The 19,522-nt window shown below is 59.0% G+C and overlaps 1 pseudogene; it reads left to right on the top strand.

Annotated features, from left to right (window-relative positions):
- Positions 1-18,944, top strand: part of LOC127025978 (antigen WC1.1-like) — a 39,061-nt pseudogene extending 20,117 nt beyond the window's left edge.
- Positions 18,945-19,522: the final 578 nt, after the last annotated feature.

Genomic DNA, 19,522 nt, shown 5'->3' on the forward strand with positions numbered 1-19,522 from the left:
GAATAACCCCACGGACCAGTACAGGCTGGGGGCTGACTGGCTGGAAAGCAGGTTTCGAGAGAAGGACCAGGGGGCCCTGGAGGGCAACAAGCTGCCCATGAGCCAGCAGTGTGGCTGTGTGGCAAAGCAGGCCTACAGCCCCCTGGGCTCCATTCAGGAGCGGTTTGCCAGCAGGTCGAGAGAGGTGATCCTTCCCCTCTAGTCAGCACTGGGGAAGCCCCATCTGGAGTGCTGTGTCCAGTGCTGGGCTGCCCACTACAAGAGAGACATGGCCTTACTGCAGCGAGTCCAGCAAAGGGCCACAAAGATTCTGAAGTCACACAAGCATCCTTCAGGAGGAGAGCCTGAGAGAGCTGGGACTTTTTAGCCTGCAGAAGGGAAGGCTCATGGGGATCTTATCAATGTGTATCAATACCTGATGGGAGGGAATGAAGAAGAGGGAGCCACAATCTTCTCCCTGCTGCACAGTGACAGACAATGGGTAGAAACTGAAGCACAGGAACTTCCATCTCAATACAATAAAACACTTCTCTACTGGGAGGGTGGTTGATCACTGGAACAGGTTGCCCAGAGAGGTTGTGGAGTCTCCATCCATGGAAATATTCAAAACCCAGCTGGATCCTCTACTGGGAAACCCGCTCTAGCTGATCCTGCTTGAGCAGTGGGGACTCGACTAGGCGATCTCCAGACATACCAAGAAGGGTCAGAAGGGACCCATGGAGGTGTCTAGTGCTACTTATCTGCTCTGAGCAGGGAGAACATGTCAGCTAGAATGCATTGGTCAGTGCTTTCTCCAGTTGAGTTTTGAAAACCTCTGGGCCCTGCAGCCAGTACTAATCAACTATAAAGGTGATTTTTTTTCCCCTTAAACCTCATTTGAAATTTCCCTTCCTGCTTCTTGTCCTCATTGTCTCTTGTCCTCTCTTTCCCTTCCTGACTGTCAGATCCTCACCCCTACTCTGACCAAGGACAATCACAACCTACTCTCCAAATGTGGCCTCACCGGATCCCCTGTGACTGCAGCCAGCATGTGGTGGCCAGCTCCAAGCAGAGACGCTCACTGGGGTCCCTGCAGAGGCTCAGCGAAGGCCATGTCAAGACGCCAAGCACCTAACACCGAGGAACTATGGCGGAGCCTGTGGGCTGACACCGGACAGAGCTGGCGGCAGAAGGGGTGAGCAGAGAAGTCCTCCAGCAGCTCCTCTGCATACCTGGTCAGGGAGTAATGCACTTGGTGGTGCTCCTGAGAGAAGATGCTGGCATGGGAGGGGAAGTACTAAGAGCTGCGGTGCAGGGCACTGGGGCTCAGAACTAGGTCTGGGGCTCCCAGCAGGCAGTGCCAGTGGCTGCAGCCCCAAGAGAGCTCTGACCATGGAGAGAGCAGCAGCGAGTCTCGTCCAACTCTGGAGAGCTGCTCTGGCTGCAGAGGGGCAGCTGGGAGTGCTGGGGTCAATCTTGGCTGCCCTGCACCTCCCACCCCAGGGTGTCTTTTGAGTCCCCGGAGCAATCCCACTGACTGGGGTGACAGCCCTGCCTGCCTGGGAATGGAGGGGAATTTGGGGTTTCCATCAGCTTCTTGGAGGGTCATGGCTTTTGTTCAGATCCCTGTCTTGTCCCTGGGCTGGCCCAGCCCTGCATCCCCACAGGTGGCCCCAGAGCTCTGCCCTGCAGGCACCACTCAGGACAGAGTGCATTCAGGCCTGGGGAAACATCCTCCTGGCACACTTCCCACAACAGACCTCAGTGCCCCGTTCCCCTGTGGCCGTCTGGCTTTGACTGCTCGCCCCAGCACCCGACCCCTTCCCTGCCTTGGCCATGGCCCACGTGAGGCTTTGCAGACAGCCCTGCTCTGGGGTCTGCCAGGCTCTGGGCATGTCTGAGCCCATGCAGGTCTGGGTGTTCCCCAGTGCACACACTGAGCCCAGCAAGAGGACGGGGCTGGTCACATTTCAAAGATCAGCCCTCAGCTGGACCATGGTGAATGGCCAGGGCTGGAAATGGCTGCTAGGGGAACTAGGACTGGGGGTGACTTTGGGTGGGACAGCGCATGGGGTGGAGGAGGCTGTGTCAAGGACATGTGCTGGGCACAGAGACTGAGGGACAGCAGCAAACTCACAGGGCTGCTGAGTCATGCTTCCTTCAGTGCAAGCCCTGACGCAGGGTCCCAGCCTCCCTTTCGATGCCACCCTTGAGGAGGGGCGATGGCACTAAGAGATGGGTAGTTGTGAGCACCGCCCTTCTTCATCCACTACCCAGGCCTGGTGGAGCACCAGGACAGCGAGGACTTCTGCCTCTGCACCATGAACATGCTTTAGGGCACCCACAGTCTGGGCATTGTCTTGGATTAGGTGAACGCTGGTATTTTTGTCTCTGAGGCAATTTCCAGCCTAGGTCATCTCTGTTCTGAGCTCTCCCTAACCCTCTGCTGATCTACCTGGCTGTTCCTGGCCCCTTCCCCATCATCCCTGCAGGGTCCCAAGCTGGCGGTGCTGCTCTGCAGAGCCATTTGGCTGTGGTGCCTGGGGTCACAGGGTGACTCCACACTGGCCTTGCTGGTCAGGGTGGGAAGCAGCTCCAGCTGGATGGGGAGGACTGCTGCTAATCTCCCCAGTGCACTGGGGAGATCCCAGTTTATTACAGAGAGCCTGTGGGGAGTCAGCTCCGCCCCAGTGTTAGACACACTCTTACACAGGCTCCAGGTGAGACAGAGCAGGTTCATGCCTCTGGACAAGTGAGACAAATCCAAACATTTGTCTGCGAACATGATCACCACAAGTAACAATAACATAAAGCTAATGTAATGAGACTGGTAACAGTAACGATGATACATCAAAGCACCCATTTGGGATGGGATATCCTGGGAGTCGTTTGTGGAGAGGGATGGGGAGTTTATCACTATTGCAAAACCTTTCATGTAAGCCCTTTCCTAACTGCATCCTTGAGCTCCTGGTTCCTCATGCTGTAGATGAGGGGTTCACTGCTGGAGCACCACCGAGTGCAGCACTGCCAGCACCAGATCCAGGGATGGGCAGGAGATGGAGAGGGGCTTCAGGTGCTGAGAAACAGGGAGACCACGCCAGGTGAGGAGGCACATGGAAAAGGCTTTGTGCCATCCCTGCTCGAGGGATCCTCAGCACAGTAGTGCAGATTTTCACACGAGACCCAGGAGGGTCCCGTAGTGGGTTTTTGAGAAGGGTTGTGCCGTCTTGAAGCGCACGGAGGCGGGGAAAGTTCTTAGCTCAGGCACAAACACTGAAGCTCTGACACCACAGGGACCCGTTATCTGACCACGGCGCAAAAGAAGCATTTTTACCTCACCACGTGCCTTCCTTGTGCTTATTTGGTTCATTGCCCTGGCACACGCCAGGAGCACAGGCACCACCGGTACTGCAGGTAAGACGTGAGCAATGCCCTGCCCACCCGCTGCCAGCTGCCTGAGGGGCCATTTGCCCCGGAAGTCACTCCCCTCTACTGGTCACGTGCCTTGTGGGGATTGCCTGGAAGGAGCGGCCACCCCTTCTGCTTTACCCGGAAGTACCTCTGACCCAGAAGGCCTTCCCCTCCATACCCACCCTTTTGTGCTGCCATTTGGGGGCTGCCATGTATGACAGGGCTGCATATTTATGGGAGTGGGCGCCATGTTCTTAAACATCATACTGCTCTGTCTTGGCTGACGCCACTGCTTGCGCCACCCAGGGTTCTCAGGAAGACCTGTACTGCTGGCAAAAGGAGCCTCCCCTCCCGTGCACCCAGAAGCACATCAGCAAGAAGCCCCCCTGTCATACGTACAGGGAGGCCGCCACTTTCGCAGCCTCATTCCCCACATGTTTTTCATGCTGCATTGTGGTTGGGTGGCAGCCATTTTTTGACACCATCATACCCACATGTTCTCATGCAGCCCTGTGACTGGCTGCTGCCTGCTTTGGACAAGGAAGTGCTCAGATATAAAAATATATACCTGTATACAAGATATACATTTTTAGAAAAAATAATATATGAGTGTACAAATATAGTATAAATATATTTTATTTATTTATTATAGATTATGATATTTTAAATATATATACCTTTCTATACACGTATGTAACTGTATATGTTTAATATCTATATATAAACTATGTATTTTTTATTTTATATAAATAACATTTATAAAGCCAGAGAAATTAAATATATATAGCCATTATCACATAAGGTATAAAATGGATGAAAACCTTCTTTAATAAGAGCTAATGAATGAAGAATTAGAGTTTAAAATGTGAATAGAAAGAAAAGTACAAGGGTGGGTCGAGGTCCCCCACTTTACCAGGCTGCAGAAGAAGCCCAGACATGTTGTGGGGGGAACTTCAAGACTGGGAACATGCCCAGGGCTGCGCCCCCTCCCAGGAGGCCACACAAGGGGACCTCCACACAAATCCTGTTAACAGACAAAGAAGAGCCCAATCCTGGGAAGTGGCCTAGAGGCCCCAACATCCCAGACCAGCTCCAGCAGGATGGCCACGCAGGGTTACTGGGGTAGCCTCTGAGCTTTTCTCGGTGCTGCCAAGACACAGGCAAATGCTGTCTGCCAACATGGAAAACCAGGACAAAATGCCAACTTCAGAAGAAATATGCGCATGGGGACAGTATGGAAAAGAACCCTAAGAGGATCTCAAAAAAGACCACGAGAACAGAAGAAACAGCCAGTGAGCCCATGAACTGCAAAGTGGATTTTGAGGTGCCAAACAGAGAGGTAGGGTGGTAGTGGGGAAGTCCCTTTCCCCATGGGTGTGGGGGATCTCACAGCTACCTGCAAGACCACTGTGCGGTGCAGAGTGGTGCTATTTAGATTTCCTTGTCCTTAGGTTGATAACCTGATGGAATGTTTCAAAAAGCTCTGGCTGAGTGAGCTGAGGGGTAGAAGTCAGGAGTGTGCTGGCACTTGTCCAGGTCCACCTGAGCCACACCAGCCAAAGCCAGTGTGCTGTGTGTATGTCATGTGAAAGGATGGGGAAGGGGGTGAGGGTGGTGGATGTAATGTACATTTGTATTGAATACTGTAGGACCTGAGCAGGATGCAACTGGTGTGGAAAGAAGGGGTGGAGATTGTACTGGGTGTGGCTGGGATGGAGTTAATTTTCTTGTTAGCAGCCCCTATGGTGCTGTGCTTTGCCTTGGTGGCCAAAACAGTGTTGAGAACACACTGACATTGGAGCTGTTGCTGAGCAGTGCTTGCACAGCGTCAAGGCCTTCTCTCTTTCTCACTCTGCCCCCACAGCGAGAATTAGGCTGGGAGGGGACAAAGCCAGGACAGCTGACTCCAGCGGACCAAAGGGATATTCCACACCATATGAGTCATGGTCAGCAGTAAAACTGGGGAGGAGGTGTGTGTTCTTTGCTCAGAGACTGGCTTGGCATCAATCTCCTGCTGTGAGTGATTACTTCTCCACTTATTAAAACTGTCTTATCTTGACCCATGAGACTTTTTTTCCTGGCTTTTGCCCTTCCAGTTCCCTCCCCCATCCCGCTGGTGGGGAGTGAGCAAGTGACTGGGTGGGGGCTGCCACATGGGGTCACCCCACCACACACGAGCACAGAGCAAATAGGTTGGTATGTGCTTGTGAGGTCACTGGTGCCTGAGTAGATCATAGGCTGGGAGCTGGCACATGGCCTGTGGAAGTGTTGTGAGATTGCTGATGCCTGAGTAGCTGATAGGCCAAGAGCATGCACATGGCTTGTGTTGGAGCTTGTGAGGTCACTTGTGCCTTGATATCTCATAGGCGAGCAGATAGCAAGTAGGTGGATATGTGGTGGTCAGGTCAACTGGTGCCTGAGTAGCTGATAGGCAGAGGGAGACACATGGCTTGGGCATACTTGTACTTGTGATGTCACTCTTGCTGAATAGCTGATAGGCCTTGATCAGGAGCATGGCCCTTATAGGTGCTCGTGAGGTCACCTGAGGCAGAGTACCTCAACAGCAAGGACATGGCAAATGGGTGTATAGATTCCTGTGAGGTCACTGGTGCCTGAGAAGCTGATAGGGCAGGAGCAGGCTTATAGTTTGTGTAGGTTTCTTGAGGTCACTGCTGCCTGAGTAGCCGATAGCCAGGAGCAGGCCAATAGTCACATGTAGAATGACTATGAATCACCATCTGGCTGAGTAGCAGATAGCCAGGAGCATGCACATAGCTGTGTATGAGCTTGTGATGTCGCTGTGCCTGAGTAGCTGATAGGGCAGAAGCTGCACATAGCTTGTGTAGGTGCTTCTGATGTCACCAAGTCAATATTTAGACCACAACCAAACATGGGTTTTGGAAGAACCATCATTAGCAGCAGCAGTCCATACACTGCACACACACGTGTGACAGTGTAACTCATGAGCACGCAGCGATGGCAGTAGAGTGTGAGGTCACCATCAGTATAACCCGTGAGCACACAGCAGTGGCGTAGGAGGGTGTGAGGTAACGTCACGGATGACACCCCATGGATGTGGGGCTCGGTGCAGAGCAGCCGTGTGCCCCATCAGAAGGGCATGACGTGGGACGGGATCTGCCGTGCCCTGTGTCTGCGAGGCCGAAGGAGCAGCCCCTGCAGCCCTGGCTGGAGCAGTCGGGGTGGGGGTGGCTCGGGGGCACCACAGGGATGTGCCTGGGCACAGTGCCAGGAGGAAACCACAGGCTTCCTGCCCGGGCGCTGTGGGGGGAGCGCGGGGCGCACTGCAAGACCACGTGGGCTGTGGTTTGTGCACCTGCAGGCTGCAGCTCCCGAGCCACCCGTGGGGAATAACGTCCCTCGGTGACATGCCAAGAGGCAGGGATACGTCTGAGCCTCTGGGCTGCGTGTCTGCTGCCAGGGCAGGGACATGTCCCAGCTCCAGCTCATTTGAAGAGACCTTCCATGGGGCTCTCCAGGGAGGAACGGCTAAGCCAGTACTCCTGGGATGGGGCTCTGGCCTGAGCTAAGGCCCTTTCCCAGCTGCTAATCCCAGCACAGCAGGATCTGAAGCAGGGGCAGGGGCTATTTCCTTCCCTTCCTGACACAGCTCCTGGTGCAGTCCCAGCCCTGTGGTTCCCATGGCACAGGGGACGGCTGGACACTCGCACCTTGGGCTGTTGGATGTGCCCGGTATAGGAGATGCTCAGTGCTCCTGGTCCACACAGCAGGGTTCAAGGCGTGAAAAATCCGTTTTCCCCCACTACAGCCGGCCCTGTCCTGTGACGCACCGCCACCACAGTGACGTGACACCTGCAGTGGAGCCATCCCTCATATATGGTCATGAATGGCGCTGGAGCAGTTCATTGGAGGGCTGGGCTGTGTCGGAGGGGAGATAGCTCCCGATAATGTCTAAAAAGGTGCTGCCGCTTTGATTGGCTCCTCCTGTAGCTGGGCTGGCATCTGCAGAGATATATTGCCCTCTCGTCATCATTGTCCCCATGAGTCGCGAGGAACTCTGGCAGGGAGTGTGGCGCAGCAGGGATGTGCTGGCAGGGCAGGAGGCTCAGGATGGGCCGAGAGGGAGTCCTGTCCCCTCAGATGCTGTGGCTGCTGCTCTGGGTACAGCTGTGCAGGGGTAAGTGCTGACCTTGTCCCACAGCCCAGGGCCAGGGGCTACCAGGGTGGTCATCAGGATCTGCCTGGGAATGGGGTTTCTTTGCAGGTGCTACTGAGACGAGGGGCAGAAGGGGCTCAAGTCCATGGACCCTGTGCCTTTCCCTGTGCCCATGTGGGTGGGAGAGAGTATCTCCTTTTCCAGGGTTCCAGTGCTTAGGGCAGCCTGTCCCTGGCTGCATTCATAGACGGCCTGTCGTGGGGTACCCTTTTGGGACCCCCTGTTGCCCAGCACTGTGCCTCTGGAGCCAGTGGTGGCCTAGCTGGTGATGGCAGCCCCCAGAGATCCCCAGAGCACTGCCAACCTCTGGGGTAGCCTCGAGGGTTTGTGTGCTGCTCACTGCCCCCTTAATCCAGGGTAGCCCTGACCCCATGAGGGCAGTGTGTACCCCACAGAGAGACTGACGCCAAGGGCGAGGAGAGGACATGGGCTGGGGAATCCTCGGATTTGTCTCGGTGCTCCCTGGGAACTCAAAAAGCCATGGGGTGGGTTTGGATGGTGGTGGGGCAGGTGGTTTGCACAGGAAGCTGCAGGCCTGGGTACACAGGGCTGTTGAGGGGGTGCTGGGCTGGGGAGGAACGGGTGCCCAGTGCAGGGATGGGCAGATATGGGTGGGGGGCATGTGGCCATTGGTGTGGGAAGAGGTGCCTTGTGCAGTGGGATGGCATGTGATGCCCAGAAGGGACCCCCACACTGCACTGGGGACAGCCTAGAGGGGAGTGGGCTCCCACCCCATTACCTCTGACTTGGCCCAGGAAGGGGTTTCCCCCAGACCTGCAGTGCTGGGGCTTGGCACTCTCCTGACCCGCCCCATGTTGATGTTCAAAGGTGCTGCGGAGGTGAGGCTGGCGAATGGTGGCAGGCGCTGTGCTGGGAGAGTGGAGGTGAAACAAGAGGGCCAGTGGGGGACCGTGTGTGATGACTACTGGGGCATGGATGATGCCGCAGTGGTTTGTAAGCAGCTGGACTGTGGGTCTGCTGTTGGAGCTCACCAGTACGCACACTTTGGGCCAGGATCTGGCCCCATTTGGATGGATGACGTTGGCTGTAATGGCACCGAGTCTGCCCTGTCTGACTGCAAACACGCAGGATGGGGTAAAAATGACTGTGGTCATGGTGAGGATGCTGGAGTGATGTGTTCAGGTAAGGGGTCAGTCTGTTGCCTAGCTTTGGGGCTGGGACGGGGGAAGGGACCTGGCTGTGCCCTCAGGGAGCAACAAGCAGATGCTGGAGCAGGGCCCAGTGTGGCCAAGCACACTGCCAAGCTGGGACTGTCATTGCTGATATAACTGATTCCCAGGGAAAGGCCAGGGGGAGCCTACCCCGAGGTGAACTAAGTCTGCCACACTGTCTGAGCCCCACCTCAGTTGGTGTCTTGGGCTGCAGATGAATCCTCCATCCCTGACCCAGGGTGTCCATTGGGCTTCATCAACCTCCACCCATTCTGCCAGTTCCCAGCCAACAATGCTGAGGGTCCCTTTGCTGGAAACACCAGGTGGGACTTGCTTAGCACCCCAGGTCTTGGAGGACTAGCGTGAGATGGCTGGTCATGCTAGGTTATTCCCCCTCACAGATATGAGTACCTTGACTGAACTGAAGGGACTTTTCAGAGAGGATGAGTGCTGGGCCCTGGACAAAGGAGCAGGGTGGCCACAAAGCCCTTCGCTGCCTGTCCCAAGGGCTCAGCTGTGTGGTCAAACAGTGCGAGGCCTCAGGGCTTGGTGGCTGCTTGACCCTGGCTGCTCCCTCCCACATCAGCACACTCACAGGCTGGCAGTGGGAAATCCCTGGGGCTGTGACAGCCCCGCGGGACATGACCCTGTGCAGGCAGCACTGACCCACTGCCCAATCTCTCCTGCCTGCCCACGGCTCCCCACACTGCCCCATGACACGGGGACTTTGGCAGCACTTCCTGATCCTCATCAGTGCGTGCTGTTACCCTCTGAGTAAGCATGAGGCCAGGGAGTCATGCAAGTCTCCAGCCCTTTGTCCGGCCATTGGCTTGGGACCTGTGCACCTCCAGGCAGAGCAGTGTGTCCCTGGCTGAGGACACCCCCTCCAAACAGGTATCGGAGGGGTCTGGACAGGCTCCAGCCATGATAACCATTTCTGTGCTCTGTGACATCTCCCACCTAAAAGGAACCTCCCAATCCTCAGGAACAGCCCTGGGATCAGGGTGCGCTTCTGGTTGCCTCAGGGTGATGGTCTTGCCTGGCCTGAAGCTCTGCAGGGGCTGAGCAGGCTGCAGCAGTCAGTATCATCTGGGCCACTTCTCCTGGACCCCAACTGCTCCCACCACTGTGGTGCTGGGGGGACCATGCCGGGCAGCACAGGGCACCTTCTGTGGGAGCAATTTGTCTGAGCAGTACCTGTGGCTGTGAGTCTGCAACAGACACATACCCTCGAGTGCTGTGATGGTGTAGAGAAGGGGTGGAGGGGGGCCTGGATGTGTTTGTGTCACCAACACTCCCCCAACAGCTTCCTCTGGGATGTGCAATGGGCAATTTGGTCACAGCTTGCTTGGAGGTGATGCAGGATGTGGGCATTTAACTGCCAGAGGGCTCTGGGAACTGCCAGGTGTTTGGGTTTTTTCCCAGGATTTTCCGTCTGGTGGAAGGGAAGAGCCGTTGCTCAGGACGTGTGGAGATCCATGACGGGGACCAGTGGAAAACTGTCTGTGCTTCACACTTTGGTGCCAAAGCTGCTGACGTGGTCTGCAGGGAGTTGCAGTGCGGCAGAGCCCTGCCTGTCGCTGAGGCAGCTCACTTTGGAGAAGGGATCAGTGCCACGTGGGATGGAGAGCTGCAGTGTGTGGGGAATGAATCCCTCCTCATCTCCTGCCCCAGGGGGTCCTCCAGGGAGCAGCCCTGCACCCACGCGAACAGCGCTGTTGTCACCTGCACACGTAAGGACTCAGGGATGGGCGTTGAACACTGGGGTGAGCTCCAGCCTGAGGGGAGGCAGGTTGTGGGTGTGGGGACAAGGGAAGTCGGGTGTCTGTTCCCACAGGCTGGCAGAGAGGTGACCTTCCTGGGGGATCCTAGACAAGGGCAGGGCTGGGCTGATGGCCAGGGCCAAGGAGGGGGCATGGGTTGGGAGGGCTCACTGGGATCATCGTGTTGTTCCGCAGGGGACACAGCAAGACCTGAAGGCAGAGGATAAGCTGGGAGGAGCCCGGGGCAGGCTGTGGTCCAGGGCAGCTGGGGGCCCTGGGGAGAAGCAGCAGTGTGTGCTTGGGGGAGCCCTGGGGGGGCAGGTCTCTTCTCAGGGTGCTGGGTGGGGAGGAGCAGGTGCCCTAGGTGGGCATGGGCCAGGGGCAGGTGGCAGCTGGCCGTTGGGGTAGAAGGAGGTGCCAAAGGCTGTAGGGCCACAAATGACCCAGCAGGGCCACAACTGCACACCCCCAGCCTTGCACAGCCCGTGGGGATAGAAGGGAGCCCTGCACTGCCCCGGGGACAGCCTGGAGGGGAGAGGGCTCCCACCCTGGCACCTCTGACTCCACCTGGGCAGGGGTTCCCCCAGACCCCCAGTGCTGGGGCTCAGCGCTGTTCTGACTGTCCTGTGTCAGTGTTTGAAGGTGCTGTGGAGGTGAGGCTGGCGGATGGTGGCAAACGCTGTGCTGGGAGAGTGGAGGTGAAACAACAGGGCCAGTGGGGCACTGTGTGTGGTAACTACTGGGACATGGACGATGCGGCAGTGGTTTGTAAGCAGCTGGACTGTGGGTCTGCTGTTGAAGCTCCTCAGTACGGACACTTTGGGCCAGGATCTGGCCCCATTTGGATGGATGATGTTGGCTGTAATGGCACCGAGTCTGCCCTGTCTGACTGCAAACACGCAGGATGGGGTGAACATGACTGTGCTCACACTCTTGATGCTGGAGTGACATGTTCAGGTAAGGGGTCAGCCTGTTCCCCACCTTTGGGGCCAGGATGGGGGAAGGGACCTGGGTGTGTCCTCAGGGAGCAAGAAGGGGATCCCAGAGCAGGGCACAGTGATGCTGGTCTACATGCCAAGCTGGGACTGTCATTGCTGATGTCCCCAGTCCCTGGGGAAAGCCCAGAGGGATCCTACCCCAGGGTGAACTAACCTTGCCACAGTGTCTTAGTCCCCCTCAGTCAGTATCTTGGGCTGCAGATGAATCCTCCGTCCCTGCCCCGGGGTGTCCACTCATCTCCACCCATTCTGCCAGTTCCCAGCCAACAATGCTGAGGGTCCCTGTGCTGGAGAAAGCAGGGGGGACTTGCTTGGCACTCCACACCTTGGAGGAACAGCATGAGATGACTGGTCCTCCTGGGTCATTCCCCTTCACAGGCATGAGTACCTCGACTGAATCAAAAGGGCTTTTCAGAGAGCATGAGTGCTGGGCTTGAGGAGTGGAGCTGGGTGGCACACAGACGTTTGCTGCCTGTCCCCAGGGCTCAGCTGTGTGGTCCAGCACTGCGAGGCCTCAGGGCTTGGTGGCTGCTTCACCCTGGCTGCTCCCTCCCACATCACCACAGTCACAGGCTGGCAGTGGGAAATCCCTGGGGTTGTGACAGCCCCGCGGGGACATGACCCTGTGCAGGCAGCACTGACCCACTGCCCAATCTCACCTGCCTCCCCACGGCTCCCCACACTGCCCCATGACATGGGGGCTTTGGCAGCACTTCCTGATCCTCATCGGTACCTGCTGTTCCCTGAGAGCTGGCATGGGCCCAGGGGGGCATGCGAGTCTCCGGTCCCTCTGTCCGGCCATTGATCTGTATTGTGCGCTGCGTCCCTGACTGAGAACCTTCCCCCTCAGGCAAGCATAAGAGGGGTCTGGACAGGCACCAGCCATGATAACAGCTGCACCATTTCTGTGCTCTGTGACATCTCCCACCTAAAAGGAACCTCCCAATCCTCCAGGAACACCCCTGGGATCAGGGTGCGCTTCTGGTTGCCTCAGGGTGATGGTCCTGCCTGGCCCAAAGCTCTGCAGGGGCTGAGCAGGCTGCAGCAGTCAGTATCATCTGGGCCACTTCTCCTGGACCCAAACTCCTCCACCACTGCGGTGCTGGGGGAACCATGCCAGGCAGCACAGGGGACCTTGTGTGGGAGCAGTTTGTCTGAGCAGTACCTGTGGCTGTGAGTCTGCGACAGACACATACCCTCGAGTGCTGTGATGGTGTAGAGAAGGGGTGCAGGGGGGCCTGGATGTGTTTGTGTCACCAACACTCCCCCAACAGCTTCCTCTGGGATGTGCAATGGGCAGTTTGGTCACAGCTTGCTTGGAGGTGATGCAGGATGTGGGCATTTAACTGCCAGAGGACTCTGGGAACTGCCAGGTGTTTGGGTTTTTTCCCAGGATTTGTCCGTCTGGTGGAAGGGAAGAGCCGCTGCTCAGGACGTGTGGAGATCCATGACGGGGACCAGTGGAAAACTGTCTGTGCTTCACACTTTGGTGCCAAAGCTGCTGACGTGGTCTGCAGGGAGTTGCAGTGCGGCAGAGCCCTGCCTGTCGCTGAGGCAGCTCACTTTGGAGAAGGGTCAGTGCCATGTGGGATGGAGAGCTGCAGTGTGTGGGGAATGAATCCCTCCTCATCTCCTGCCTCAGAGGGTCCTCCAGGGAGCAGCCCTGCACCCACGCGAACAGCGCTGTTGTCACCTGCACACGTAAGGACTCAGGGAGACGGGGGCTGTGCCAGGGGTCGGGGAACAGAGCAAGGAATGTGCTAGGCTGGGTGTGGGGACAGGAGGGATGATGGCATTGTCTGCAGCATGAAAATAGTTGAGAAGGAGAAGAAAGGCATGCTGTCCCTCTGGCCTCTCCCCCAGCTCCTGAGGGTACAAGAGCACCAATCCACCCTCTCTCCTCCTCCTCTGTCCCCAGAGTACACAGGGTTCAGGCTGGTGAACGGCAGCACAGCGTGTGCGGGGAAGGTGGAGGTCCAGGTGCTGGGGACCTGGGGGACCCTCTGTGCCTCCCGCTGGGATCTCTCGGATGCCCACGTTCTCTGTCATCAACTCAACTGTGGGTTTGCTGAGGCCATTCCTGGAGGAGAGCATTTTGGGAGAGAGACTGGCCCTGTCTGGAGAGACTCCTTCCACTGTGACGGCACTGAAGCCCACCTGGCACAGTGCCCAGTGATCACCCTGGGGGCCTCACCATGCTCCCACGGGAACACTGCTGCTGTCATTTGCTCAGGTGAGTGCCGGAAAAATGCTGCATTAACTCCATTTGCCCTTTGTGTGTGACACGGCCACCCAAAGCAGGGGTCCCATGGCAGTACCAGGCTGAAGTTCTCCCTGGACAAACCCTGGCATCCCCAGGAGCCATCTGGAGGGCTTTGCCTGCTCAGACTGACCGCTCTGCTTTGGGAGAGCTGAGCACTGAACGGAGGCAAGCATCTACCCCCAGGGCAGTGCCTTAGCCCCAGCGCCACCACCAGGCCTGGGCTCCTCTGTTCTCGTACTGTGGGACGAGCCCAGGACAGGGCTGCAGGGCTCTGCTCCATCCCTCTGGCTGCAGACAACCACATCGCATCCCCGCAGAGAGCCCTGCAGAGCCCATCCCACCAGCCAGGCAGGAGCTGCCTGGGTGCTCCCAGCAGCAGCAGACCTGGGTGTGAGCTGCAGAGAGGACCCGGGCTTTGCCCTCACTTCTCGTCAGCAAAAGGCTCAATCTTGTCCTGTTTGGTCAGAAAATCCCCCCTCGCCCTGCTCCCTGAAGGATGCCCTGCTCCCCAGTGCCGCCGATGGCTGTGGTATCTCTGTTGTCCCCAGGCTCAGGTGGCTTTGCATCCCTGCGGCTGGTGGGCGGAGGGAGCCGGTGCGATGGACGAGTGGAGATCTTCCAGCATGGGATGTGGGGCAGAGTCTTGGATGATGAGTGGGACATGCAGGAGGCCAGTGTGGTGTGCCGGCAGCTGCAGTGCGGAGAGGCAGGGACAGCCTACAACCCCCAAAGCCTGAGCGAGGGACGGGCCCCGTGGGGCTGCGAGGGGTCCGGTGCGCAGGGCACGAGGCCAACCTGGCCCTCTGCAACACCTCCCTGCCTGAGAGTGCACTGGCAGCAGGGGTTGCGGAAGACGTGGGAGTCATTTGCTGGGGTGAGCAGCACTGCATGGGCCCCCCAGGTGACGGGGTGGGTGGGCAGCCAGGCCCTGACAGCAACTGGGCTTTCTACCCACTACAGGGAGCCGGCGGGTCCGGCTGGTGAACGGGACTGGGCGCTGTGCTGGGAGAGTGGAGCTGTACTACCAGGGCACCTGGGGGACTGTGTGTGACGATGGCTGGGACCTGTCTGATGCCGCCGTCGTTTGCCACCAGCTGGGCTGTGGAGGGGCGGTGGAGGCGGCTGGCTCTGCTCGGTTTGGGGAAGGCTCCGGCCAGATCTGGCTGGATGGCGTGAACTGCTCTGGGGCCGAAGCTGCTCTCTGGGACTGCCCTGCTGGGCCCTGGGGGCAGCACGACTGCGGGCACAAAGAGGACGTGGGAGTCATCTGCTCAGGTGTGTGCCGGGACCTGTGGTGGGAGCCTGGTTCCTGGGGAGGCCAGGACACAAGGAGAGCCGGGCATGGCCAAGGCTGTCCTGACTGCCTCTGAGCTCCTGCCCGAGCCCGTCCTGTGGACACCCATGCACGGGCACCCTCAGTCCCACTGGGGGTCCCTGGGGAGCTCAGCAGTCCCCGAGGGTTAGCGGGAAGGGCAGGGGTGTCTGTCCGTCAGGGACTTCTCTCTGCCCCTGGGTGCAAGGGGACGTGCTGGCCCTGCCCCTGCCCGCCTGAGGGCCTGGGGGGTGCAGAGGTGTCCTGGCTCCCACAGCCCCACACCAGCCTGTTCCCCCTTGGTGCCTTTCCTCGCAGAGTTCGTGGCCCTGAGGCTGGAGAACAGCGACGGCTGCTCCGGGCGCCTGCAGGTTTTCTACAACGGGACATGGGGGAGCATTTGCTCCAACTCGATGACTCTTGACACGGTGTCGCTGGCATGCAAGGAGCTGGGCTGCGGGGATGGAGGATCCCTGGAAACACGCCTGCCCTATGGCAGGGTGTCTGGCCCTGCCTGGCTGGATAACGTGCAGTGTGGGGAGAAAACCAGCTCCTTCTGGCAGTGTCCCTCCACTCCCTGGAACCCGCAGTCATGTGAAGACCTGCGAGATGAGATCCACATCACCTGCAATGGTAACTCAGAGCACCTGGGCACCACTGTCACCCCAGCTGCTGCTCCCTGGTGGGCACGGCCAAACACAGAGAAAGAGCTTGGAAGGGCTTTTCCTTGCCATGTCAGACCCTTCTGCTGCTGGTGGCACAAACGTGACCCCAGCCACCCACGTCCAGCAGCAGTTGCCACCCAGGCTGCCAGCAGCACCTGCGGGAGGCAGAGGCACCTCCAGGTGAGGTCTCAGAAGAGACCAGACAGGGTTCAGAAGAGCCTCCCCTCCATGGACACCCTCCTGCTGCTCTCTGAACCAGGGACCTTTTGGGGCTGAGCAGTCAGGGTCCCCCCACAGTCCTGCGTGTGTCCCCTGAATGACCAGGGTTCGGTTGCTGCCGTGACCAAGATGGCACAGGGAGGTGCAAGCAGAGCTCAGCCCTGCTCTTTCTGCACCATCCCCTGAACCAGCCCCTTCACCACAGTGTTTCCTTCTTCAGGGGGACGCCCAGAAATGCCCCCGACCCCGTTGGCCCCGTGCCCCAACTCCACGAGCTGCACAGGTAGGGAGCTGCTCCCCTGTGTACCCTTCTTGTCTGGCAGGGCTCTGCCTGCTCTCTCAGTGCCATGGGAAGTCTTTGCCTTCTCCAGCAAGGGAGAAGATTCGTGCAGTGGGAGGCGAGGACAGGTGCTCGGGCAGAGTGGAGGTCTGGCACCGTGGCTCTTGGGGGACGGTGTGCGACGATTCCTGGGACATGCGGGATGCTGAGGTGGCATGCAGGCAGCTGGGCTGTGGCCCCGCGGTGTCTGCCCTGCATGAGGCTGCGTTTGGGATGGGGATGGGCCCTATCTGGCTGGAGCAGGTGGAGTGCCGGGGGACAGAGCTGTCTCTGCAGGACTGCTGGGCCCGTCCTGGGGACAGCGGTGCTTGTCGGCATAAGGAAGATGCTGCCGTGCGCTGCTCAGGTGAGTGGCAGGCTGGGACCCCTTGCTTGGGTCTTGGTAGCGAGCTGGGGAAGCCTTTCGCCCACTTGGTCCTGGCATGGGCCCTGACCTCCCGAGAGCAGGAACATTGCTGTGGAGTGCAGGAGGCTGGTGTCAAGTGCGGAGCAGCCTCGGTGGATCTGCACGTCCTGCTGCCACTGCCCGTGGGGCCCTGCAGCCCCAGGGCTATCCCCTGGGCTGCCTGTGCCATCCTGCCTGCCGCCCAGAGCAGAGGCGCTGGGCCCTGTCCCGGCCTCCCTTTCTAGCACTACAGGAGGGGCAATTTGGGGGGGATGTGTCAGGGGCATCTCCAGACACACACAGGGTGTGTTGGGGAGGAGGCTCCCTGGGACCCGCACAACCACCCTCTCAGCCCAGCTCTCCTTTGCCTCTTCTGCAGCTACACCCAGGACGGCAGCATTCCCACCCCAAGCAGGTAACTTGTCCTCCCCCCGGGGCTGGGTATCCCCGGGGCCAGGCTGTGAGCCACAGCTGGATGGAAGGGGCTCCTTGCTGGGGTGTGAAACTCCCAGGAGGAGGCACTGGGGTGGGGGTGGGGGTTAGGGAGGGTTGTAATTTACTCAGCAGGGTAGAAGCTTGCCCATCACTCACCCCTGGGGCGCTCCACCCCTTGCTGCCTTGTGTGATGGGGGTCAGGACTGATGCTGCCTCCACCTCTCCCAGGCCTGGTGCTGCCCCTTCCATGTTCTTGCCCATGCAGATCCCACTCGAGGCCGTCTGACTGGCAGCGGGAGAGTCTCAGTGCCCGTCATCATCTGCATCATCCTGGGGGCCCTTCTCTGCCTGCTCCTGGCCCTCCTGGCCGGGCAAGTGCTAAGCACCAGGACTGGGCGCAGAGGTGGGTCCTGCCACAATGGTGCCAGGGGAAGATACCTCCTGGAAGGGCTGTGGGTGCTGCGGGATGTCAGTGAGGGGCACAGGCAGAGCTGAGGGGGTGGGACTGTGTGCTGCCACCTGTCCCAGACACCACCCCAGTGAGTGCCTGGCCATGGGGCACCAGCAGCAAGGGGTGGAGAGAGCCCAGAGGTGGGGGGAGCTGGCCAGAGGCAAGGAGAGAAACGGGGAGAGTGGGGCTCGGGGAGATGTGAGCAGAGGGGAGATGGCCAAGGCTGGCAGTACTCTGGGTATTGGTGGAGGGCGCTCTGGGGCAATGGAGATGCTAGGAGGAGCGTGGGGCAGGAGGGTCCATTTCCATGGTGTCAGGCTCCCAGCCTGTCCCTCTGCCCAGCCCTGCCCACCCACCAGCAGGGCAGGGGCCCTGCTATAGACCCGTGGGGCAGAGAGAGGGCAGCTCCAGGTGGGAGGAAACATGGGAGCTGCTCCAGGGTCAGACAAGGGGGCATGACCCAGGGGCCAGAGGGGCATGAGCGCTGTCTCCAAAGGGATGATGTGAGGGTGATGCTGCCCCAGAGGATCTGCACAGCAATGTTGCCCTCACCGGGGATGTGGCAGCCATGCCTGGACAGTGCAGTGGGGCTGTGCTGTCGGAGCAGTGCTGGGCTGGCCCAAGGAAGAGGTTTGGGGGAGCACAGTGGGGTCCCATTGGCTCTCTGCCTGTCCCTCTGCCAGCCCTGCCTCTATCCCCAGGCTCCAGGAGAGCTCAGGAGCTCTTCCCCGAGGCCGTGTACGAGGAGATCGGTTACAGCCCAGCATGGGAGAAGCAGGCGAGGTTTGGTCGCTCAGGTGGGTGTGGGTCCTCCCTGGAGGCACATCTGCAGGAGATGACCTTTCCCCTGGCCCAACCCAGAGCTGATCCCCTGAAGCCCCCCAGCCCGTGGTCCTGCAGCACTGGGCCATGTGGTGTGTGGGGAGAGCATCCAGGTCCTGGGCCCAGGAGAGGAGCTTTCTCCCAACCACCTTTCACGGCCCAGCTGGACAGCCCCTCTCTTTCTGCCCCTGCACCCCATGTGACACCCAAGGAGGGAGGGAAGGGGCTGTCCTAGGGCACCTCTGGGAGCACCTTTGAGACAGGGTTTGTGCCAGGGGAGCAGGGTAAATTCCCAGCCCTCCTCCCCATGCAGCCCCAGCTCTGTGGGTCCCCCTTCCCCAGCAGCGCTGACCATGGGCCAGGTCAGTGGGGCTCGCTCCATAACACCCGCTGTGCATCTCTCCAGGCTCTTCTTCAGAGGAGTCCCTGAGCCAGCTGCAGCCCTCCCCTGGGCTCAGCGAGGACGAGGATGGTCTGGCATCAGCAGCAGGTAACGGAGGCAGGAAGGGCTTCGATCTCCCTGCAGACATGTGATGGACAGAGGTGTCACTGAGTGTCAGCGTCAGAGATGGGGAGGACATGGGGGTCTCCTGTGGCGCTGCCAACACCAGTGTCTCAGCCCTGTGTCCCTGCGCCTCCTCCCGTCCTCTGCTCTGCAGGACGTATCTTCTCACTGTCACCAGCTCCCCTCTCCTTTCAGATGTTCTTGTCCTGGTCGCAGGTGAGCCAGCGCATGGCTATGATGATGCCAGGGAGGTTTCTGACCCTGGGGAGGATGCTGCCCCTGAGCAGGGCGAGTGGGAAATGCCAGGGTGCCAGAGGAAGGAGCAGGGCCCAGGGATGCACCCAGAGGTGAGAGGGAAATTTAGCACTGCTGGTTCCTGGGGTGCCATCCCTGGTGGCACCCGAGTCGCTGCTGTCCTGAGACCCCAACCTCCTGGGAAGGGGGAACCTGCCCCAGGAGTTTTCCTTGGAGGGACTGGGGGTGGGAGAAGGAGCTGAATGTGGTGAGGAGCTGGGAGGAAGATGATGTACAGACCCCATGAGGTGAACTGCAATGTCCTGCCTTGCTGCCTGCAGGGGCCAGCCTGCGCTCCCGGACAAGTGTCGGG

The sequence above is a fragment of the Gymnogyps californianus genome, chromosome 26 (genome assembly GCF_018139145.2).
Source record: "Gymnogyps californianus isolate 813 chromosome 26, ASM1813914v2, whole genome shotgun sequence".
In the NCBI taxonomy this organism is placed as follows: Eukaryota; Metazoa; Chordata; class Aves; order Accipitriformes; family Cathartidae; genus Gymnogyps; species Gymnogyps californianus.